General features: G+C 37.2%; 1 protein-coding gene and 1 pseudogene across 2 annotated transcripts in view; one reads left to right on the top strand and one right to left on the bottom strand.

Annotated features, from left to right (window-relative positions):
• The window catches only part of LOC147523012 (paired amphipathic helix protein Sin3-like 3), a 62858-nt gene that overhangs the window by 2753 nt on the left and 33688 nt on the right, over positions 1 to 26417 (bottom strand). The window contains exon 1 of one of the 2 annotated variants that reach the window (XM_086596545.1): positions 3 to 609. The exons of the other annotated variant lie outside the window; for it this stretch is intronic. The gene's annotated coding sequence lies outside the window, so the exon portion shown is untranslated. Of the gene's footprint in view, positions 1 to 2; positions 610 to 26417 lie in introns of those variants that run through there. 2 annotated transcript variants of the gene reach the window in all.
• LOC147523017 (cytochrome P450 98A2-like) lies at positions 299 to 21623 on the top strand (annotated as a pseudogene).

Here is a 26417-nt window from a genome sequence, read left to right as displayed (position 1 = left end):
ACCAATATGATAGTGGTGCGCAGGATCTGGAAGATCTCGAAGTATATAATGAATGAACCACTAAAACTCCAGCTAATAACTCGGTGTCTGATATGCAATTACATGCCATTAACAATTGATATGATGTGCCAAAAGAAGTTGAACTTATTTAGCCAACCTTCTTGTTGGTTCTCTCTTTAGAGAACCCGATTAAGTGCATTCTAATATTCTATGCATCAATGCATGTCCGTTCAATACCATTTTACCACTCAGCGAGCTAGTTATTTAACTACCCTTCACAACCATTATTTTCAACTCAATGTCTCCATTGGTCTTGTTGGCCTCTACCATCTTCTTCACCATATTTTCTGTTCACAAGCTTTTTTACCAACGTTCCAGATTCAAGTTCCCAAGTGGACCACGTCCATGGCCCCTAGTAGGAAACCTATACGGCATCAAACCAGTGAGATTCCGGTGCTTTGCGAAGTGGGCTCAAACATATGGGCTGACGATGTCGGTGTGGTTTGGATCAAATTTGAACGTGGTGGTTTCAAATTCTGAGTTGGCTGAGGAAGTATTGAAGCACAATGATCAGAAGTTGGCTGACAGGCAGAGAAGTAGATCTGCTGCAAAATTTAGTAGAAATGGCAAGGACCTTATATGGGCCGATTATGGGCCTCATTTTGTCAAGGTTAAGAGGGTTTGCACTCTTGAGCTATTTTCTCGTAAGAGAATTGAGGCCCATTAGAGAAGAGGAAGTCACAGCTGTGGTTGAATCCCTCTTCAATGATTGCACTAAACTAGGCAAGGCCCAAAATATCGAATTCGGTGAATATTTCGATGTACCCAAAAACCGATATATATAAAAAATATCGGATATATATATATTTTTTTGTGACCAATCCAAACTATCTAAAATATCAAAAGTATTGGAAATATCGGATATATCGGAAGACATAATAGCAACTTTTATTTATCAAGAAAATCATAAAAAAATATTGACAAATAATTAACCACAATGTCATAATCTAATGTACTCAAAGTCTCAAATTACAAAATAGGATAAATAAGTTACATCAATACATAAACGAGTGACGTGGCTGGTCAACTTGCATACTCGCTTTTTGAATCCTAACTGCTTCACAATACCCTACCCAAGTATATACAGAGTTATACCCACCGACGAGAAATTGTTGAACATGTCACTTATATTTTTGTGTTGGAAATTTTAGCATGATTCCAATTCGAAGAGTGTTGGTGTAAGTATACATTGGGCGCAATGCAACAAATCTAGGTGCAGTTCCAACAGATTCATAACTTGGATAGAGTTGTCCATTATTCAATTGCAATTGTATTATTCAAATATCAACTAATTAAATCTACTATCTATATACTAAAGCAGAGACCTCTAATTGAGGATTTTCTCTTTCCTATGTGGCACTCTAATGTGAGAGAGTTAGTTTTTTTTCTTTCCTATGTGGCACTCTAATACGAAAAGATAGTCTTTCTAATAAATTACAATCTCACATACATAGAACCTCTTAGAGAGTTTGAGTGTATTTCTAATTATTATATTTGGAGAGTTTGAGTGTATTTCCAATTCTTACATATTTGATCAAATAAAAAAATTGCTAAAAAAATAGGTGATTTGTAAAAGGTAATTTCCTATTATGAATCAAACATTTTTAGTGTTCCAATTCTTATATATTTGATCAAATAAAAAAAAAAAATAGATAATTTGTAGAATTCCTTATTACAAATCATACAATTTTAGTGTCTATGATAAAACACCTAATTTATTTCAATATATTCTTAACACGGCCTCAAAACATAGTTAAAAAACAATTATACAAAAAATAACATCACAAAATATATAATAGAAAATGAAAAAAAAAATAACGGCAAAGCAATAATGACAAATATTTTTAAAAATTGCTAAAAAAATAGGTGATTTGTAAAAAGTAATTTTCTATTACGAATCAAACACTTTTAGTGTTCCAATTCTTATATATTTGATCAAATAAAAAAAATTGCTAAAAAATATGTAATTTGTATAAACTAATTCCTTACTACAAATCATACAATTTTAGTGTCTATGATAAAACACCGACTTATTTCGAATATATCCTTAACATAGCCTCAAAACATAGTTAAAAACAATTATACAAAAAAATAACATCACAAAATATATAATAAAAAAAAAAAAAAAAAAAAAAAAAAAAAAAAAAAACGGCAAAGCAATAATGACAAATATTTTAAAATATATATAATACTGAATGAAACTAACGTAAAAAAACAATTAATGGGGAACCGAAAACTGGATGCAAATGTATCGAACTAACCTCAAATAATATTTAACGGAAAATCGAACCGGATGCAAATGCAAACATTAAACTAATCTTAAAAAGTAATTAATAGAAAATTGGAATATATATGGATACAACTGTATTAAACTAACCTCAAAGAATAATTAACGGAAAATCAAAACTTGGATGCAAATACATCAAACTAACATAAAAAAATAATTGTCGGCAAATCGGAAACTGGATGCAAATGCATTGAGCTAACCCTCAAAGATTAAATTAATAGAAAATCAGAAACTGGATGCAATTGCATTGAATTAACATCAAAGAAAAAATTAATTATTAATTGGAAACATGATGCAAAATGCATGGAACTAATATTAAAAAATAACTAATAGGAAATCGAAACCGGATGGAACTGCGACCAACTAATCTCAAAAATAAACCTGATGCAAATGCATTGAACTAACCTCAAGAAATAATTAATGGTAAACAGAAACTGGATGCAAATTCATTGAACTAATCTCAAACAATAATTAATGAGAAATCGAAACTAGATACAAATGTAACTTTATCAAATAATAAACGAAAATCAGAAACTGAATGCAAATGCATTAAACTAATCTCACAGAATAATTAATGGGAAATCATAAACTGGATGCAAATGTATTAAACTGACCTCAAAGAATAATTAATGGAATTGGAAATTAGATGCAAAATGTATTGAACTAATCAAAAATAATAATTAACGAAAATCAGAAACCCGATGCAACTGCATTGAACTGATCTCAAAAAATAAATAACGGGAATTGGAAATTGGATGCAACTGTATTGAACTAACCTCAAAATATAAATAATGAAAAATCAGAAATCGGATGCAAATACATTAAACTAACCTCAAAACATAGTTGGGTTATATGTTGTGGGAATGTCTCGGTAAGTATAGTTTTGCATTTAAAATGATGTTTATCTTATCTCTTTCCGTATGATTGGGAACTCTTTGCTATTCAAGTAGCTACAATATATATGAACTTCACCTTATTAGGCAATCTCACAAAAACTCAATCAAACTTCTATTATTAAACAACAAAAATGAAGTTGAAGGGTTTTATTAAAGGTACATGAGTTATTTTTTTAATGGAGAATAAGGTTTTCAATGCTATAAGAAATTTGGTTGAGTGATTAATATAATATTAATATATAAAAGTTTTGCATATTTACAAATATTTTTCAAAATAATTAATATAACAACACCGCTCAGATAATCTTTGAAGATTCTACATAGTAAGTAATGCATAATTTAAAGAATAATTAATGGGAAATCGAACCCGTAATCTTCAATGATCCCACATAGTAAATCAAACATAATTTACTTTTTATGTCATGTTTGCAAAAGACACTACTGATGGATCAAGAGAAGTTGGTATTATACACCACATTGGATAATTAAAAGGAAATCGGAAATTGGATTCAAATGCATAACCGAGCTCAAAGAGTAATTAACGGAAATTGGAAACTTTATGCAAATGTAATAAACTAAACTAAAAAGTAATTAACTAGAAATTGAAAACTGGTGCAATTGCATTAAACTAACGCCGATAATAACTAAAGGGAAATTAGAAATTGTATACAAATCATTGAAAAATATTTAATGGGAAATCGGAAACGGTATGCAAATACATCAAACAAACCTCAGATAATAATTAATAGGCCAAGAAATCGGAAACTGGATGCAAATACATTGAACTAAACTCAAAAAATAATTAACATAAAATAAAAAACAGAATGCAACTACATTAAACTAACCTCATAGAATAATTGGTGGGAAATCGGAAACTAAATGCAAATGCATTGAAATAATCTCAAAAAATAATTAACGGGAAATCAGAAACCAGATATAATTGCATCGAACTAACCTCAAAGCATAAATAATCAGAGACTAGATGCAGATGTATTGAACTAACCTTAAAGAGTTATTAACGGGAAATCGATAACTAGATCCAAATGCAATGAACTAATCTCAAAGACTAATTAACGAAACATTGAAAAATGGATGAAACTACACTGAACTAACCTAAATGAATAATTATCGGGAAATTATAAATGTGATGTAACTGCATTGATCTAACCTCAAAAAATAATTAACGAGAAATCGAAAACTTGATGCAAATGCATTGAACTAACCTCAAAGAACAATTAACATAAATTCGGAAATTGGATGCAACTGCATTGAACTAACTTCAAAGAATAATTAACAAAACACCAAAAACTAGATGCAACTGCATTAAACTAAAATAAGATATTAACTAACGGGAAATCAGAAATTGGATGCAAATGCATTGAAATATCCTCAAAAAATAGTTAACCGAAAATCGAAAGTCGAATGTAACTGCATCTCACTGACCTCAAAGCATAAATGTCGGTTTTTTTAGCCTTCTCACATGAGTAATTACGGTAATTAGGAACCCAAAATGAAAGTGAGTTTAAAAAATGTACTCTTACATGTATGCAAACCAGATAGAAATTGTAAACTATCGAACTAATCTAGAAAAACAATTAACAGAAATCAGAAATTGGATCTGATGCATGTATTGAACTAACCTCAAAGAGTAATTAACGAGAGATTAGAACCCGGATGCAAATTCAATAAACTAATCTCAAATACTAATTAACTAAATATAAAAACTTGATGCAACTGTCTTGAATTAACCTTAATGAATAAGTAACGGGATATCATAAAATGGATGCAATTGCAATCTAACTAACCTTAAATAATAATTGATGGGAAATCGAAACTTGATGCAACTGCGCATTGAACTAACCTCAAAGAATAATTAATAAGAATTTGGAAACTGGATGCAACGTGCTACATTAAACTAACCTCAAAGAATAATTAATGAAAAATCATAAACTTGATGCAAATGCATTCAACTAATAACCCTAAAATATATTTGTATTATATGTAGGGAAATAAATGTCTCGACAAATATAGTTTTGCATTTTAAGTAATGTTTATCATACTTCTTTATTGTGATTGGGAATGCCTTGCTATTCAAGTAGCTTCAATATTATCTTCACCAAATTGGACATTCTCAAAAAACTTCAATCAAACTTCTATTGTTAAAACTAACAATGAAAAGAAGTCGATGAGTTTTATCAAAGTTTGATGCTTCCTTTTTATAGAGAGTGGTGCAAGAAATTTAATTGAGTAATTAATATAATTTTCATATCTCATAGCTATGCATAGTTGCTAATATTTTTTAGAATAATTTAATATAACGGCACCCGTTCGTAGGACACGTTCATGTGATAAATCTTTTCAAGTGGGAGTAGTGTATTCTTTGAGGATATGAAAACAATCAATCTATTTTAGTGATTTGTACACATTAGTATGCGTAAAGCCGAAATGTGATGATTTACCGATAAATCACCATAAATTTAATAAAACTATTATACAAGCTAGATCGAGTTTAAGATAATTTTATTTGAAAATTACGGATTAGTATCTTAAACCACAAAGTGAAGAGGCTATCTCAATTTGATCCCTTAGTTTCCAAGTACTTATACACCATAATCGCTGCTTTCGGCTATCTCAATTTGATCCCTTAGTTTCCAAGTACTTATGCACCATAATCGCTGCTCATTAACGATTTTTGGTTTTATTTTCAATAAAAATATATTTTGATTCAAAATTTAACCTAAATCACCATAAATCTAAAAAACTATTATACAATGTTTAAGATAATTTTATTTGAAAATTATGGATTAATATCCTAAACCATAAAGTGAAGATGCTATCTCAATTTGATCTCTTAATTTCTAAGTACTTATGCACCATAATCGCTGCTCATTAACATATTTTTATTTTAAATTTTCAATTCAAAATATATACATTTTATTGCAACAAATTTAGGTGAGTTCATTTTAAAATATTTGGATAGAGATTATTCAATTGCAATTGCATTATTCCAAAATCAAGTATGGACTATAAATAGAGTTGTCCTAATTAAATTTCAATTACATTATTCAAATATCGACTGTATATCGGATATCTCGCCGATATATATAGAAAATATCGGAAATATTTATATTAAAAATTGGTCAAAAAGTCAAACGATATATATCATAAATATCGTATATATATTGATTATATCGACAATATAAAATTTTATATCAGAAATTCTGATATATATCGAAAAAAAATGATTCAATATTCAGTGGATATATATCGAATATATCTATATCGGTGTACCAAAAACAATATATATCGACGATATTTTGGGCCTTGAAACCAGGTACTTATAATTTTCTGCCACCCCTTCGTTTCAGACTTTCAGCTACACCAAAATATTCAGCCCCATATATATGTTCATGTAAACACCTACTAAATGATGCACTAAGTGAACTTTTTTTTTAGACGAAATGTACTATTCGGGAGGATTCAATTTTTGGTGATTGACCTATATCAATTATTTTTTTTTCGCATATACTGATTTCTTATGAAATTATCTCTATACCACACACATTTTTTTTTTTTTTTCCGCAACTGTGCTCACATGCTTATTGTTTATAGGAAGCTGTGGAAAGAGCGTGGTTCTGAAAAATTACGTGAGTAAAGTAACGTTCAACAACATAACAAGGCTGGCCTTTGGTAAGCGCTTTGTTGATTCCAAAGGCGTGATGGATGAACAAGGAGTGGAGTTCAAGGCAATTGTAGCAAATGGTTTGAAGCTTGGTGCTTCTCTTGCAATGGCCGAGCACATTCCATGGCTCCGTTGGATATTTCCATTAGAGGAGGCGGCCTTTGCAAAGCATGGGAAACATAGGACCGGCTTACAAAAGACATTATGGAAGAACATACACTTGCCCGTCAGAAGGATAGTTGCGCTAAGCAACACTTCGCAGATGCATTGCTTACACTGCAGGATAAATACGATCTTAGTGAGTGTAAAGGGGCGTTTTTCCTTTACATTCAAGGGATAAAGAGGAATGGGATTGGATTTAGGAAAAACTGAGTTCGCTAAGGAGCCAGCTGCCTACATATCTTCTTTTGATTATGGGGGGAGAGAAGAATAAGGTCTCACGTAATTCATGTAGGTGGTATTTATAGGCACAAGGGAGTGTTGATCTTCGAGACACATGTACTGAGATGTACATATGTAAGGTGGAGATTATGAATGTGTGTTAGATTGGTTTTGGTAGGAATTGTGTGAAGAGTGGGAGTGGGTGCAGTAGTTTATATTTCACGGTGATTGGAAGTACAGGTAAGGCTCTGATGATGATTACATCTGGATTAGGAATGGTGTCTTTATTCGAAGCGTTCTACCTTAGGTCGTTCATCTGTCTTAAGGTATTCTTGGGCGAGCTGAAGTGTACCACCTACATGAAGCGAGTTGCTCAGGACTCGATCTTGGAGGTCGATGACATGAGTTCGTTACGCTCTCCGCTTATGCTTAACGCGTGCTTAATATTCCTTAATGAGAATATTACTCCCTTACACAACCCCCTCTCAGTAGATTGTAATGTATATTGAAGCGATCTGCTGAGAGAAAATTGCAGTGCGTGTTGAGCATGAGTGGAAGAGCGGGCTGGTGTGAACGAACCCGACTGGCACACCATAGAGCTCGAGTCGTGTTGTATGACGTCTTGACAGGAAGTGAAACTTGGCACATGGTTTGCGCATGACAGAATCATAGCAGTTGGTAAGGAAACATGTTGCTGCATTTTCCAGAATCTTGAAAAGACAGGTCCTTGAGACATGTGTGTAGGCTAGGGCGTAGGCTGTAATCATAACTCCTTGGTAGCTGAACGGGCGGTTGCACAAAATCAAATTTATGACAACTGAAAAGTTATTTTATGTTTTCTTCTTCAGCAAAACCGCAAGCTAGGGTTTCTCAGGTGAGTGCTTCTGCCGCTTTGCTTTTCCATTTTCAGTTTTCTTTCTTCTTGTTCAAGTGCAGTGTGTTTATTAGGTAGGTCGGTGTTAGGTTTTATTGTTTAAGCTTGGGTATTTGATAAGAAGAAAACGTAAAAAATGTCTGACTCTGATGATACTCAATCTAAAGAGGTTCGAGAGGTCTCTTTAAGTTGTGGTGAGTATGAGAAAGATAAGGAAGAGTCGGTGAGTCTTGGCAGTCGGTCTGAGCATGGTGAGATTGAATTTAGGGAGGATGAAGATATGGAGACGCTGTTGGGGACCATGGATATGGCTACTTGCTTGGTAAGCACTCATATGTTATGTGTTTCTATTTGTTTATTGGGTGACTTTAACTTTGGTATTGTATTTGTAGTTTCTTGCGGGGTATGATAAATTGAAGAATGTTGTGCAACACGCTGGGACTGATGTTAACTCGTACGTCGAGTTGAGATGTATGCGAGCTGCGTGGGGAGTTGACAAGAAAAACCGGAAGTGATGACCAAGAAGTATCGGGATGCTGCTGACGAGAACGCTGTGCTAGTTAACGCTATGGCTGATCTGCAGGGGAAGCTAGCTGAAGTGACCGAGTATGCCAAACAATGTCAGGGGGTGACATGCAAAACGCAATATGCGTATACCATGGCCTGTGCCCAATATGCCAAACTGGATGAGAAATATCACCAGCTGAAAAAGGCGAGTGATGGTGGGGAGCAGGGTACGGGTATGCACGTGGTGCTGAGAGCTGCCAGGCACACTCCCTCGACCAGTGCTGCCTCGAAAGATAAGCATGTTGTGGCTGGTCCTTGATGGTGATTTCTACTCTTGTCTTTGTAATTGTCGAAAATTTATGAGCATTTTGTCTATCCTCCTCTCCGTGTGAGAGTTAAACAATAGAGCTGTGTTTTCAGGCTTGCCTGAGCAGTTCGCCATTTTGATACAGAGAACTGGTTTCCACGAAAGTGGCAGTTTGATATTTTGCTAAGATTGTACGAGCTATCGATCTGGATTTCCTGGGTAGACCCAGCAGATCGGTGGATTTGTGAACTGGTTTCCTGGCGTTAGTCGGGCAGTTCCATTGTTAAATTGTATGGAATGCATGGTTTTGCTTGATTGCTTGTAGCCAGTATTCTGTTTATTATGCTTATGGTGTGAAGTGGTGAAGGAGCCTGAGATTTAGCTTAAGAAAGCGTTTTGCTCGTAAATATCCTTCGCCTTTGGGGCTAGCCACAAATAAAGATAGTATAGGTATGTTAGCAATGTTTTGATATGTGAATTGCCCACACGCAATAACCGTATAGACTGTGAAACCTGGTAGCTTAGGTGAGCGTATTAGTGTGTTATGGCGTAAGACTCGTTGAGAGCGTTCTCGTTGATCTGACCCTAAAATTAAGGGTTTTCCACTGGGTGAATTGGGGAGACGCTGGAGCCTGTGAGCTCAAGAGAGTGTGGTGCTCACGGAGAGCGTGGTAGCTGATGAAAGCATATTGCTCACTGAGAGCGTTCTCGCTGAGTCGATCCTAGAAGTATAGGTCCTCAACTAGCGAGACTTGGAGAGGCTAAGGAGCCTGTAAGCTCGAGAGAGCGTGCTGCTTATGGAGAGCGTGGTAGCTTATGAAAGCGTATTGCTCACTGAGAGCGTTCTCGCTGAGTCGATCATAGAAGTATAGGTCTTCAACTAGCGAGACTTGGAGAGGCTAGGGAGCCTGTAAGCTCGAGAGAACGTGCTGCTCACGGAGAGCGTGGTAGCTTATGAAAGCGTATTGCTCACTGAGAGCGTTCTCGTTGAGTCGATCCTAGAAGTATAGGTCCTCAACTAACGAGACTTGGAGAGGCTAAGGAGCCTGTAAGCTCGAGAGAGCGTGCTGCTCACGGAGAGTGTGGTAGCTTATGAAAGTATATTACTCACTACTGAGAGTGTTGAAACTTCGGACAATGCAAGTGTACTGGTCGTGCTTGCGGTGCGAATTGCGTGATTTGTTGATGCAAGTAAATGAAGTAGATTGTAACAAACATAAGTAGATTAAACTTGAATTTACAGAAAATGAAAACATGGAATATATAACATTGTAGTTTTATTGGTAAAACTTCTTCAACAAATAAGTGTTCCAAGGGCATGGCAATAATTTTCCCTCTTGGGTTTTGATCCAATACGATCCATTGCCTACAATGCGTTCCATTATGTATGGGCCTTTCCATGTTGGTGCTAGTTTGGAGTCATCTTGAGTCCTTTTCAAAACTAGATCGCCGTGTTGAAAAGATTGAGGATGCACTCGTTTGTTGTAGGATTTCTTTAGAATTTGTTGATAAGATGCGACTCTGATGGCGGCTAGGTAACGCCGTTCTTCTAACAAGTCGACCTCTTGTGCTAGGACGAGTCATTGTGACCCGACTCCACGAGTTCGGACCGAGTCGTAGTGACTGTCAGTTTGGTGGAAATAACGGCTTCTGTTCCATAACACAAGGAGAATGGAGATTCGCCTGTGCTGGAGCGAGCTGTGGTGCGATGAGCCCACAAAATGTTCTCTAATTGATTTGGCTATTGACTTTTGTTCTTTTCAATCTTTTTCTTCAAATTTTCTAAGATTGCTTTGTTGCTGGCTTCTGCTTGACTATTGCTCTGGGCGTACTGGGGGGTGAAAAATGCATGAACGATCTTCCACTTGGCCATAAATTCTTTGACTGTTTTGCCCTTGAACTGGGAGCCATTGTCCATCACTAGTGTGTGTGGCAAACCAAATCTGGTGATGATGTGAGTCCAGATGAAATTTCTGACATGTGACTCTTTGACATGTGCTAATGGAATTGCCTCGACCCACTTAGTGAAATAGTCGGTTGCAGCTAAGACGAAGTGGAAACCGGTGCTTTTCTGTGGGATGAACGGTCCCATGATGTCCATGCCCCACATGCGAAATTGCCATGGGCTCGCGATGTTGATCAACTCGTGAGCTGGTTGGATGATGTTGTGGCCAAATGTTTGGCATTTTATACACTTGAGGACGTATGCTTTGGCATCAATTTGCATGCGAGGCCAAAAGTATCCTTGGGAAATCGTTTTGTGGGCCAAAGAGTGACCTCCAACATGGTTTCCACACTCTCCTTCATGAATCTCAGCAAAGATCAATTGACCTTGTTCTGGACTAATGCATCTCAAGTGAGGTCCACCAGCAGATTTCCTGAATAACTTGTTATGGACTAAGCAGTAACAACGTGCCTGATATGGGATTTGTCTGGCCTTGGTACGCTCTTTTGGGAGCATGTCGTGTTGGATGTATTCTATTATGAGCTGCATCCATGTTTGACTCAGCTGATTGTCAGAAAGTGGGCACAGATCGCTGATTGCTGGGGCATGCTCCACTTGATAGGCAGGTCGGTTAACTACCTCAATGAGTAGTTGTCTAGGGGCACAGTTCGGTGTTTGAGTGGCTAAGTAAGCTAAAATGTCGGCGTGACGATTCTCGTCACGCAGAAAATGGTGTATGGTAGCTTTCTTAAAAGAAGGTAGTAAATGATAAACGACTTGGAGATACTTAGAAAGGTTACCTTTGTGGGTAGTGTACTCTTTTACAATCTGGCGAACAACCAGTTGCGAGTCACTAAAGACTTGAAGTTCCTTAACACCAAGCTATAGCGCCATTTGGAGTCCCATGATTAATGCCTCGTACTCCGCCTCGTTGTTGGAGGTCGCGAAGTCAATGTGAACTGATTTCTCTACCATGGTTCCATCTGGGGACACTAAGACGACTCCGATTCTATTTCCTCCAGGGTTACTAGAACCATTGACAAAGAGAGACCATACTGACTTGGTACTTTCCTTTGTGGGTGCGATCTCTGTTTCTGGTTCCCAATTTGGGTCATCGACCGGAAAATCTGCTAGGAAATCTGCCACGACCTGACCTTTTTTAGAAGTGTGAGGGACAAACTCCATGTGGTGTTCTCCGAGTTCTTCGGCCTATACTGCCATGCGAGTTGTCTTGTTTTCCTTGGGGAAGGTCGGTGAATACTTTGATTGGATGCGCTTGAAAATAGGGCCTGAACTTTCTTGCCAAGTATAACAATGCGAGTACTGCTCTTTTAATGTACGAATAATTCTTTTCAGCTGAAGTGAGGGTCTTACTTGTAAAATAGATCGGTTTCTCTGAGTTGTTTTCCTCTTTGAAAAGAACCACTACCAAAAAATTGAGTTTACCCGACAGACCTAATAGAGGTACGCCGACGGCTATGATCTGTTAGATGTTTCCGACGATTCTAGGTAGTTGGCCACCAAATAATGCTCGTCGGATTAGTTATTTTCCATTTTGTTAAAAAAAAATTCTTACTCGACGGACATCCCTCTATTTTATGTTGTCGATATATCTGACGGTTAATAACTGTTATACACTTTTGACGGATATTTCTTGTATGCCGACTGTTTCTAGAGATTTTTAGCAACCGTCATCCCGAAATGGACCCTGGAAAACTCTCACCAACGCCAAAAATATTTTAGTACCCCACAAAAAAAAATAACGTATTCTAAAATTTTTAGGTCACTCACACAACTGCAACAAGAGGGAGGCAAGCTCATCTCCCTCAGCTCACTCCTTAAACTAATTTTCAATATCTCACAAACACTTAGCTCACCTTCAAATTTTTGTTCTTTTTCAGGAAATTCAGCATATATTCTCTCCAAATTGTATCTCTCTTTTCAACGCCAGCAATCAAAGGTAATTTTTTTTTCCCCTTAAACTCATGTGTCTCTTTCCATTCTAACTCGTTCTCAATTTTGATTTTAAAGATAGTATTTTTTTCGACGGGTTTAGCTATTGAGCTCAAATGAAGTAACTTTATTCATTATATTTTTAAAATTGATGTGAACAGGTTTTCTGTGCGTTCTCACATCAAGGTTCATGTTTTTTTTTTCTTCTTTGGATTTGGTCATGAGTAGTCGTTCTTTAATCAGATATGCTTAAAGGTTAAACTAGTATGAAGTAGAAATGGGCTTTCGTGATCATGATCTCTTCTTAGTTTAATACAATATGAAGGTGGTTTTCATGGTCTAGATAGTTAAAACAAACCTGTTCTTGTGGATTGGTCTTTGGAAAAAAGAAGTGGTCTAGATAGTTTAATGCTATATATAGTGTTGAAAAAAAGGAACTTGCGGTTCTTGATATGAAGTTATTAGAGTGATCCAGTAGTTAAGTGTTCTTGTTTTCTTAAGAGTGTGACTAGCTTAGCATTCAGACCAGGGCTGAAACTGATGTGCTCTCCAAACCCCGACCATCTAAGTTCTTGCCAAGAAAATCTTTGAAATACTATCTTCAGAGTGACTGGAGGTCCTGAACTCCTATTGGACAAGTCTTTCTTTAATCAAAATGATTATGAATAATACTTGGACAATTACACTTAAACAAGTAAAATATGGTATAAGGAAAACCTTGTGGCTTGTAGTATAGTTACCCCTTCTTTGAGGCTAGCCAATAATGCACTACATATACTGACCCATCTTTTTGACTCACATCTCTAGAATTAATGTTATCTTTTTTTTTTGAGTATAGTGTACACCTTATTATCCATATGTAATGTAAATAGACTTGGTTAGCCTCATACTATGTGTTACTCGGCTTTTGTGTTTTAATCCTTTACATTACCATGTAGATGGGGAAGGGTCAAGTTTGGAATAATGGTCGGAGCCGCTTGCTACTGCTTGCCTGCCTATGTGCTGCTGCTGTTACTGCATGCTGTTGCTTCCTGCCTACTTGTTGCTGCTTGTTTTGTTGGTTTACATTTTCACTAGTTTTGAAGCAGGGTCTTGAACTGGATGATTTCATTTCTGGGCCTTGTGAGTTGTTGCTAAAATTTGTTGAAGAGAATTATCCTTTGCCGCCAAAGCCCGATTCTCTGCCAGGTATCTATGCTTTCTTTTGCTTTTGATTGCTAATCATGTCAGTCGTAGAATTTCACAAAAAAACTTCATTTTTGTTTTTCGGAAAATCAAGACTGAAACATACTTAATAGTTCGACAATATTCCTTTTAAAAAAGTACCGGCCTTATCGATTTTACGATGTAAATGCTAATTTCCAACCCCCTAGTATTTTCAACTATACTTTAAACTTGAATTTTCCTTTTTTTTTGTATGCTCTAGTCATTACCGCAGTGTTCCCCCTTTTTGAATACCTTTGTTGAAAGTCACATTGTTTTCTTTTCATGTAAAACAAAATTGTTTTTGTTTTAGCATTGATTGGGCGTAATAGTAGTATTCATCTAGGTGGTGGTTGGGATTTGTTCAAACTTCCATAAGATCGAGACCACCTTACCGAGACACATAAAGACATTGCTATATATGAACTAAGCCCTAAGATTGAAGTCTCCTTGTCATCCACACCCTTTAAGTTCTAGAAAATGATCCTCGTAAGAACGATGGGGGAGTAGGTTTAACTTCAATAACACTAGAAAATAGTTTGCTAGTTTATGATTAAAGTAGTCAACTGAATAAACATATAATATTGTTCATGTGTTCTATTGGTTCCTTCCAGGTGGATTTCAAGCTTTTTCATGGGGAAACGAATATGCAAAGCTTTAGGCGGGGGAGTCATTTATGCAGCTCAATAAATATTGTTTCTTTGCTTTAGTTTTAACTTTTTGTAGATGATAATTGATGAACACTTTAACTAGATGCTTGGTTTTGGCTTATTTGTTTTAGCATCGAAATGTTTATTAACATCTGTAACAAGGGAGTATATTAGTCTTGTTCTTGTGACATGTTTATTGTTGTCTAGTGATATCAAGACAATTGTTCTAGCTCTTACACTAACTCTAGTAGATCTTTGTCATCATGCACAGGTTGGTTATGACTGGAGCAAGGGTGCATAAAATCATAATCCATCAGCAGCGAAGAATTACATTTAACTCGACTTACAACAGGTAGCAACACTTAAGTTATTAACTTGAATATAAGTTTATTTACTGTACCATATTATTTTTGTGCCCAACGTTCTTAGGTTCTGGTTAGACTAGAAAACTTCATTAGATCTGGATAGGATAGGTGCTAAACATAAGAATTTGCATGTTCATGCCCAGAGTACCTGGAATTTTTTTGAGACTAAGATTACAAAAGTCTGATAAAAATGTTTGAGTTATCCACGACTATGATTAGTGGTAGTTTATGCCCTTTTCTTTAATGTTTTATCATGTGGGGTTCAAGTGGTTGAATGTAATTTTAATATGAGTAAAGAATTTCTCTCTGACTTTTTTTTTTGTTTGTAGGAAAGTGAAGTCAAAGGGAAACCACGTATTGGATCGAAACAATGGTAGAAAGTGAAAATCTACTTGGTTTTTGTTAGGGTTTGGCTTGGGAAGTTAAAAAGTGTTAGAAGTCTCCATTTTGTTTTATGTAAAGAGCTTGACATCCTTATGGACTTGGGCACTACAGTAGTATGGAGAGATGGTGTTATAATTTCATCGAATTATTGTTGTTACACGTCCTTTCTACTTGTGCTAGATACCAAGTATAACTCTTTTGTAATAATTATGATGTTGGTATGAAAAAGAATGTGATGTTGGGATCTTTTATTAAAATCCCAATATTTTTTTTTAATAAAAAAAAACTAATATCCGACGGTCAAAGGCTGTCGAGTAGCAGCAATACCCGACGATCTTTAACAAAGAATGAATACCTTTGGTCTTTGACTATATCCGGCCGGTCTTTGACAGCATTAATATCCGACAGTTAGTGTCTGCAGCAATACCCGATGGTCTATGACAGCTGCAATGTTCGTCGGCATAGATACCAAACGCCGATGGCCTATTTTGACTGTTTTTAATTGTCGGGAGCCTATGCCGACTGAACGTTTTCCGACGGTCGTGCAATGGTTTCTAGGCTGTTGGGTAATACCTTTGGCGATAGTTATTGTCTGTCGGGTAAAGTCGTTCTTTTTGTAGTGGACCGAGCTAATGGCAAAGTCTGATATGGCTAAATATAGCCCCAGCGTTTCGCCATCTTTTGGTTTTGCCAGGACGAGAGGTGTAGTCAGGTACTTTTTGAGGGTGGAGAACGCTTGGTGGCACTGATCGTTCCACGATAACTGCTCACCCTTTTTAAGAAGTTGCAAGAACGGTCGGCATTTGTCTGATGCCCTTGATATGAATCAGTTGAGTGCTGCTACCATTCCTGACAACTTCTAAATTTGTTTCTTTGTCTGAGGGTCGGGCATGTCCAAGAATGCTCGGATTTGGTATGGATTAGTTTCGATCCCTCTTTGTGATACTTGGTATCCAAAGAACTTCCCGATGGACGCTCCAAAGAGGCACTTCTCTGGATTAAGCTTCATTCGAGTTCGGCGCAACCTGGAGAACACTTTCTCGAGATGAGTGAGGTGGTCTTTCGCTTTCTTACTTTTGACGACCATGTCATCGATGTAGACTTCCATGGTGTCACCTAACATGTCCTGGAACATGTCAGTAACGAGACGCTGATAGGTTGCGCCAGCGTTCTTAAGGCCGAACGGAAGAACGTTGTAACAATAGATTCCTTGCTCTGTGATGAATGATGTTTTCTCTTGATCTTCTTCAGCGAGTGGGATATGGTTGTATCCACTGTACGCATCCATAAAAGAGAGGAGTTTGTGGCCATAGGTCTGGTCCACAAGTCGATGAATGCGAGATAAAGGGAAGCTATCCTTTGACGTTTCTTGATTGACATTCGTGAAGTCAACACAGAGGCGAATTGTGCCATTCTTCTTTGGAACTGCGACGATGTTAGCGATCCAATCTGGATAATCTACTTTCCTGATGAAGCCGACTTGTTTCAATTTGTTGACTTCATCATTGATTGCTTTTTGAAATCTCAAAGATAACCGTCTAGGTCGCTGACGAACTAGCCTAGCATTTGGATTTACATTTAGTCTATGGCACACAACATTAGGATCTATTCCGGGCACATTGACATATGACCAAGCGAAAACATCTTTATTCATGGCCAAAAAGTTTACAAGCTGGGCCTTGAGTGTGGGTCAAGGTTAGCCCCTACATAGACGAACTTAGGATCATCTTCTGTTCCTAGGTTCACTCGCTCTCTGTCTACAGGTTGAGATGCTGTCTTTGACGCTGATGTTTCCTCAGTTGGATTAACCTCTGGAGACACTTTGTCGATCTGCGGGAGAGTGGAACTGGCAGCAGGATCTGGAGCGACCTATGTGGCGACGACAACAGGGGCTGAGGTGGCCTCTGTGGTCATGACAATAGGGGTTGGAGTGACCTTTGGAATCGGTACTGGTTGTGCGAAACATGATGGTGCGACCTTTGTGGTACTGACTGGTGGAGTAACAACAACTGAAGCGATCTATGGGGTCTTAACTGGTGGATCAACAACAACTGAAACAACCTCTGGGGTCCTGACTGGTGGATCAATAATGGTTTGATTGACTTCTGGGGTTTGAACAGACTAATAGACCTTCTTGCTGGAGCCCCGAGCGTATTGTTTTGGTTCTCTGGTCTTGACCTCAGCGACCAAATCTTTGGCCATGGTGTAGCTGGTAGGTTTGTTCCTTATGCTGAGAGGTGGGTCGACGGTCTTATTCGCTGAGAGGATTTGGTTACAATGATAAGCCTCAAGCTGATTGCTTCGAAGCTCCATCATGCCCCTAGGGCCTGGGAAGCGGAGAACTGGTGCAATGTTGACGGTACAACTTGCATTTGATGAATCCATCATCGTCCTAGGATGGCATTGTAGGACGACTTGATGTCTAGAACGCTGAACCGTGTATTGAAGCTGACTTTGTCTTCTCGTGATCCCACGGACACTAGGAGTATAATATCACCGATTGGGTCGGCTCTGGAGCAATCGGATCTATAAAGATTGACTTGGGTAAGTTCATCTCTTGTATGGTATGGTAGAACAAAATGTCGCACGAGCTCCTGGGGTCTATCAAGACGCGCTTGACTGTCCAGTCACTGATCTTGACATGGACGACAAGTGCATCGTTGTGAGGGAGGCAGACCTTGTTGAGGTCGGCCTCTGTGAAAGTGATATCCCCTGCGCTGCGACCTGAACAGAGCCGACATACCTTCGTTTTTCTCTGGAAGATGTCACGGAATCATCTGGGAAAGTGATTATATGAATGATTCTGTCGTTGTCGCGATCTAATGAGTGCTGACGTCGCTCATAGCGAGAACGGTCTCTGGGACGTCCTTTGCTGCAAGAGCGAGCTTGAACATTGTGACGGTCATGGCGAGGTGGGGATCTACTGCGCATTCTGCGAGCCATGAGTTTATGGCGCAAATCACCGTCTGTAATGCTGGTGTAATGTTTGATATGTCGTGCTTCAATAAGGTCCTGGAGGTAGTGCTTTAGCCCTCAGCATGCATCAGTTTCTTGACATTTGGCTCGGTGAAACGCGTAGTATGGTTTGTTAGGTCGATCGACTGGTTGCCGCACATCAGGTCGAAAATATGAAGCTCGTTTGATCCTTTCCAATATGTAACTGGGAGATCGCGTGAGAACAGCGAACTCACGGTCATTGTTCATTTTGTTTCCCGACTTCCGTTCTTGCTGTCGGGGTCGCTTTTTGGAAGTTGGGAGGTTGTCGGATATTATTGCGACCACTTCTTCTTCTGGTAGGTCTTGGCGTTTTAGGCCTTCCTGCAATTTAATGTACTTATCGACTCGAGCATATAGCTCAGATAAAGTCTCGGGGCGTTCTTTCATCAGCAATCTGGTGAGTGCCGTGTTGCGCACACGGCAGGCGTTGGAGAATGTTAAGGTAGCGAAGGACTCTTTCAGACTTGTTTCCATGCACAGTAGTTCGACTTTGAATCGACCTAGGAATTCACAAATTGTTTCGTCTTTGCCAAGTGAGAGCTGGAACAACGAATCAAGATCAGCTTTCTTACGTCTGTTATGGACGTACTGACTAGCAATGAACCGGTGAGCTGCTCGAAGGTCTTTATCGAGTCTGGCTCGAAAGCAAGAAAAACCAATCGAGTGTGCCATCTTTGAGACTGGCGGGAAACAAACGACAGTGGAGATGATCGAACTCTGGTGAGCTGTAGAGTGCAAGGCTTTGAATATAGCGAGCCACGTGCTGACCAGGGCACATGCTGCCATCGTACATCGGAAAACGTGGCTGAACGAAATCTTGAGAAGAGGGTTTACTGAGTACCTCAGTAGTAAATGGTGATGTGCGGTACGTCTTGAGCATTTTCTGAACGATCTGGGTTGTGTCTTTTCTTACTGCACTCTGGCTGATCCTTTACGACAATTCATTAATCTGTTGATTAACTTCGTTAATGTCATTCTCAGCAACGTTCCCAACTGGTTGTTGTTGTGCGTCTACTTGTGCGCGTAGAGCAACATTTTCCTGCCTGAGCAAGGAAATGCTCTCATTCGTTAAACCTAGCTGGTTTGTGAGGCTTTGAACTTGAGCTTCGAGGCTTGCCATGCTTCGTGGGCTTGAGATTTTTGGTTTTTGGTTTTTGATTTGTGTGAAAGTGGTTTATCAAGTAATTAAGACCACAGACGGCGCCAATGTAAAAGGGCGTTTTTCCTTTACATTCAAGGGATGAAGAGGAATGAGATTGGATTTAGGAAAGACCGAATTCGCTAAGGAGCGAGCTACCTACGTATCTTCTCTTGATTCCGGCGGGAGAGAAGAATCAGGTCTCACGTAGTTCATGTAGGTGGTATTTATAGGCACAAGGGAGTGTTGATCTTCGAGACACGTGTACTGAGATGTACATATATAAGGTGGAGATTATGAATGTGTGTTAGATTGGTTTTGGTAGAAATTGTGTGATGAGTAGAGTGGGTGTAGTAGTTTATATTTCACGGTGATTGGAAGTACAGGTAAGACTCTGATGATGATTACATCTGGATTAGGAATGATGTCTTTATTCGAAGCGTTCTACCTTAGGTCGTTCATCCGTCTTGAGGTATTCTTGGGCGAGCTGAAGTGTACCACCTCGATCTTGGAGGTTGATGACATGAGTTCGTTACGCTCTCTGCTTATGCTTAACGTGTGCTTAATATTTCTTAATGAGAATATTACTCCCTTACAGTGAGGACACCATTATTGGCCTTATCTGGGTTAGTTTTGTTCCCTTCAATTTTCTTTTCTCTTGGAATATTAACTATTAAGGAGAAAAGGGTATGGAACTTTACAATTTTTGATAATGTGGGAACTAAATTTTTTGTTGGTCTTTCAACTAGGGTCATTTTTTTTAATTTGTACAATATGGGGACTAGTTACGCATACAGTCTATATTTCTCACATGGAGTTTCATAATTCGAATTAATTCATTGATTTGGTGGTAACAAATTTATTGGGGTAACCAACATATAATTCCTTAGACACCAACAAACCGTGTGAGAAATTTAGACGACATATGTAACTAGTATATTTCCACATTGCAAAAATTAAAAAGTTGTCTCCAATTTGACCGAAAAAAAAAATTAGTCCCTACTACATTGTCAAAAATGTAAAATACCATTTTTAACCCTTTTTTGTTTCCACTAAATCACATTTTATGTCTGTCAGCCTTTCTCCGTGAAAAATATTGTGTCATTTAGTGGATTGTAATATGTATGAATACGATTCTTGTAAGATATTCTTAGCATGCACTCAAAAGATTTTCATGTTAACCACCCTATAGCCATAATCGGTTAGAGGGAGTGCATTTTTTCTTTCAAGATATTTTTGGCATTGACACACATCGTTAGAGCCTGCAGCAGCAGATGTCCACATAGCTATCAATCAAATACAAAATGGGCAAGTCAGAGTTGCTAAAATTAAGCATCATCATCTGTGTACAGGATATGATCACTGCTGGCATGGATACAACTGCCACATCAGTTGAGTGGGCAATGGCTGAGCTCATTAAAAATCCTAGGGTGCAAGAAAAAGCCCAGGAGGAACTAGACCGTGTCATTGGCCGCGAGGATATCATGACAGAGACTGACTTCTCAAGTCTCCCGTACCTACAATTTGTTGCGAAAGAGGCACTCCGATTACATCCCCCAACCCCGCTTATGCTTCCCCACAAAGCCAACACCAATGCGAAAATTGGTGGATATGACATTCCGAAAGAGTCTAATGTACACATAAATGTATGGGCCATTGCTCGTGATCCACATGTATGGAAAGAACCATTAATGTTTCGACCAGAACGGTTCATGGAGGACATAGATATGAAGGGCCATGATTTCCGACTATTGCCATTTGGTGCAGGAAGAAGGGTCTGTCCTGGTGCACAACTTGGAATCAATCTGATGACATCCACCTTGGGTCATCTATTGCACCACTTTCACTGGACCCCGTCTGAAGGGGTCATGCCTGAAGATATCGACATGATAGAAAATCCAGGTTTGGTCACATACATGAAGACACCATTACAAGCTGTACCTACACCAAGGTTACCCTCACATTTGTATAAACGCATGGTTGTGGACGTGTGATTTTTGGCATTTCAGTTTGATGTTTTATTCAACTAATTCGTCAGTAAAGTACAAACGATGTCTACAAGCTAGAAATGTTTAACTTGGTGTTTTGTTTAACTGCATTCCCTTAATCCCTTCTAATATCAATGGAGGCCCTGGTCACGATTTTTAGAACAATGCTACTCGTTGTGTCACATACAAAGAGTTCTAAATCACCCAGGAAAAAACGTACTACTTTGGTCTTTGGATGTGTTTGGACTTTGCACATGCCATCGTTATGGTATGTACCGTACTACTTTGAGTGGTCTATTCTAATAAAATTCATAAACACATGTATGAACCGATAAGTGGTCGAAGCTCCGTTTGTGCATTACTGGGTTATCTTCAGGAGAAACGTACAACGTACCATATTACAAAATATCTCGATATATCGCGATATTTAGGGATATCTATCCAGATTTCAGAGAAAGATATATTAATATCACGATGTGTTCAGAGATATATACGACTGCAAATATTGGCAATATTTCAACGATATTTACAATATTTGGAGATATTTTGTGTATATAACAATTTTATTTAATATTTATCATTATATTTCAAATAAATATAAATAATATATCATGATATATCAAGAAATATCCACAATATCTACAATATTTATTGATATTTTGATATATCCACGATATTTACATGTGAAACAATGTCAAATATCCCCAAAGAGGAAGATATATCTACGATACATATCCGGAAATTGAATATCGATAAATACCCATATCCTGATATTTTGTACTATACAACGTACAACAATTATTGGTTGTTGGGGATTTTTGACTTGAGTACTTAGAGCATCTTTAGAAGTGATATCAACCTAGCATCAAACACCAAATTATTGAATTTGGTGTTTTTTCAATTTTAGGAGAGTCACATGTTGATGAAAACACAAAAAAAAAAACACCAAACCAAACACCAAATCGGCCAATATTTGGTTCAAGGTTTGGTGCTGTATCAAATTACTCATGCGGTTTTGCCAACACCGTGTGGGCTTGGGCTTCTAATTGGGCTTATATGACGCAGTTTTGTGAAATCCGCACCAGAGATTGGAAAAGAAAAAAAAAAAAATTTATGTGCGATACATAGCGCGGTTTTCTCAAAACCGCGTGGGCTTGAGCCTGTCAGTTAGGCTTTAGTGGCATGGTTTTGGAAAAACCACGTGGGGGCTATATGGCGCAGTTTATCCAAAACCGCATAGTTTGATGTCGAAAATTTGATGTTGCTCCTAAAATTGCTTTGTGTTTTTGGTTCAAAATTTTGGTGTTTTTTTGGTAACTCTCCTAAAGAAACCACCCAAAAGCAAGCATGTAGCCCCACCCAAAAGCAAGCATGTAGCCTTTTGAAAATATAATCTGAGTCCCCCCCCTTAATTTAGACATCATCAATTTTCAATTGTCAAATTACCCCCCATAACTTGCTGAGTATGAGTATGAATATTCAATAACTTGCTGGTTGCGCCGAGACCTCAGCCCATCGGTCCAGCCCTCTTTAAATACACGCCCCGATTTCTAAGAGGGCACTCTCCGACCCATAACCGGTTCTGGTTAAGAGAAAATGCATCCGGTTCGCTAGCACGCTCCTTTTGACTGGGTGACTTGGTCTAGTGGTTTTTTCTAATATTTTTCTCAGTAACTTGTAAACAAATTTGGATCTATATCTCTCCTTTCACACTTTCCTCTTGTCTTGATCAAGTAACCTCTCTCTCTCTCTAAAAAAAAAGTGCTACTTTCTTCTCTTTCACATCACCAATCACCAAACCTGTCTTTTCATTACAGATATAGATGTTATGAAACGAAAGTGTGAAAGAAACGGTTTCATGAATCTCAAGTAATTTGTTTGGTAAAGGTTCGAACTTCAGTCCCATTAAAATTTCGAACTTGATATAAAAAAAACCAATTACCTCCATCTAATTTGGGGGGTTTTTTTTTTTATGTAATTTTTTTTATTTGTTATTTTGAGTTATTAATACCCATCTAAGTACCTCCATGTACTATTGATAGTTTGGAATTTTGGGTTTTAGTTGTTTAACTTGTTTCTGCGTGAATCCTAACTTTGCACATTTAATTGCTTTTGTATTCTCATGAAGGAGCAATGAAGGAGCTATCCAACATTGAGTTTTGATTTGTGCATTGATCGTATTTGGAGCTGATCCAGTTATTGTTCTCGCAAATTAGGTGTGTTTTAATTATTTTTGTCATTGTCGCCCTTTTTTATTTGATATTATCTGTTGGTATTGCTTTTGAGAAAGAAAAGCTGATACATAGTTCAGCTTGATATATTATAGTTGCTTTTTATTGATGGAGGAAGCATGTAAAGGTGTATTATAGTTTTGAAGAGATGAGTTTATGAGCAGTACCCAACATTATATATATATATGATTGTTTGGGTAGTTATTTTTTTAGCTTGCGTAAAAAGCTTAATAAGATAATGAGTGAGTACTTAGGTTAATGACAAGGTGTCTAGGTCCAGAAGCATTTGATTTTTGTTTTCTCTTAGCATCAATATGTCTCGAACCTCTAAATGCTCTCATTTTGTTTTTTTTGGTTTAGTCAAAGTTCTTGCAACTGCCATCTCTACTGCTAGTACCCCATCATAACTTTCGGCCTCATAATAAATTAATTGGTCTAGCACCCCCTCTTCGAGGATTGAGTTGTTTTATTTATGTAAAGTCTTGAATTCTTATTAAGAATAAATTAATTAGTAAACGACACATGAACCCTAGGGACATTTACGTACTTGGCCAGTCGGATAGACATTTAGTCTTACGTAACATAATTTAATTTAACATCGACTAAGAAACCAAGTTAGTTAAGTAAATATGAGTCTATTGCCTATAAACATGAAAACTTTAGACTAGGTTAAGTCATCTGGCGATAGTTTCGCATTACTGTATAACGTGTGTGAAACCAAGTTAGTTAAGTAAACCACTTGCTTGATTTACTAGCCGTAGGTGTAGGCTTTGTTTCACATGACTTAGGTTTCTAAACGCAATGATTCTAAGTTTATGTAAATGTATTAGAGTAAATTCACACCCATTCATTGATAAAATTATTATTGTTTGGAGAGTGTTGAAATCTGGACTTGGATTGAGTTGTTATATTTCTCTGACGAGTCTTGGCTTACATTTGATTTGAAGAGTCTGAAGAATTTCTAGCTCTTTCGAATTGTTAAACGTGAAACTCTTACTAAATCCGTCAGTTACTTGAATTCCCTGCAGTATTTTTTGTGTTTTGGAGTGATAGGTATTCTTTTTAACAAAGATATGTCAGAGTTGAAAGAGTAGAATTGTAGAAGTGGTAGAATAAATAAGAGAAAGCATTATGAATAAGAGAATAGTGCCAGCAATATATTCCTTAATTTATTTAGTTGTAGTGATTGAATTAGTAACACGTACATTACTTGTTTCATATATTATGTTATTCATGCCCTAGTAGAAAGTATTACCTATGTGTATGTTGTGTTCATTTCTACCTTTGATGTTGTAGGCAAGAAGACAATCACGTGTTCTTGATGAAATGTCACATGTTTCGCCATCCACATGCTATTTTTCAAAGAACTTCAAAAAAAGAACCGTTGCACTTGGAAGCGTGTCTAGTGATTTACATTTCAATTGGAGATACAATCATATGGCCCATGTCTTTTGTAGAGCCAATTTGATGTGTGTTGGTTAACTTTTTGGTGCATTTTAGTTGGTTCGCATTTTTTGTGTATCCTAGTTAGTTTCACATACACATGACGATGGTTGTACATGGAGTATATGAAAACTCATTTAATGTAATTTGCTACAATATATATTTTGGTATTTTGGAGAATGAAGTGTGTGTTTTGATGGAAGAATCTACTTACGTGTCAATTGTTTTGTGTCGGATAGTTTAGTTTTTGCAGGAAAAATGGATATGAAATGTAGATTATGGTCTTGCTTCTAAGAAAAATGTCTCCAGTTGGTATTTTTTTTACGAATGGTATCTAGCTGCTCAAAATTGCTCAAAATTTTGGTATTCAATTGCTTAAAATTGTTAGTTAGTCAGGTTGTTTTTTGTAAAGTGGTAACCAATCACCGAAATTAAAACTCAATTTCGGTATCCAGTTACTATTTTGACAAATGGTATCTAGATGCTGAAAATTGCTCAAAAATTTAGTGTTCAGTTGCTGACAATTGTTAGTTATTAGTCAAGTTGTTTTTTTTTTTTTGTAAAATGGTAACCAGTTACAAAAATTAAAACTCAATTTCAGTATCCAGTTGTTATTTTGACAAATAGTATCGAGTTGCTAAACATTGCTAAAAAATTTGGTGTTTAGTTGCTGAAAATTGTTAGTTAATTAGTCAGGTTGTTTTTTGTAAAGTGGTAACGAGTCACTGAAATTGAAACTTAAATTTGGTATCCAGTTGCTATTTTTACGAATGGTATCCAGTTGCTGAAAATTGCTAAAAAATATAGTGTTCAGTTGCTGAAAATTGTTAGTTAGTCAGGTTGTTTTTTTTTTGTGAAGTGGTAACCAGTCACCGAAATGAAAAGTCAAATTTGGTATTTAGTTGTTATTTTTTACGAATGGTATCTAGTTGCTAAAAATTGCTCAAAAACTTAGTATCCAGTTACTGAACTATATTATGTTAGGTGAATTATTGCATAATCATAATATGTGAAAACCAATGACATATGTTAAAACGATTTAGAAGATTACAACATTGCTAAAACACATAAACTAACATAAGATTGAGAAGATTACAACATTCTACGATTTCCCTTTTTTTTCCTT

Source organism: Coptis chinensis, chromosome 1, assembly GCF_015680905.1.
Source record: "Coptis chinensis isolate HL-2020 chromosome 1, ASM1568090v1, whole genome shotgun sequence".
In the NCBI taxonomy this organism is placed as follows: Eukaryota; Viridiplantae; Streptophyta; class Magnoliopsida; order Ranunculales; family Ranunculaceae; genus Coptis; species Coptis chinensis.
Note: the sequence above shows the minus strand (reverse complement) of the source record. Positions and strands in the feature narration are given on the sequence as shown.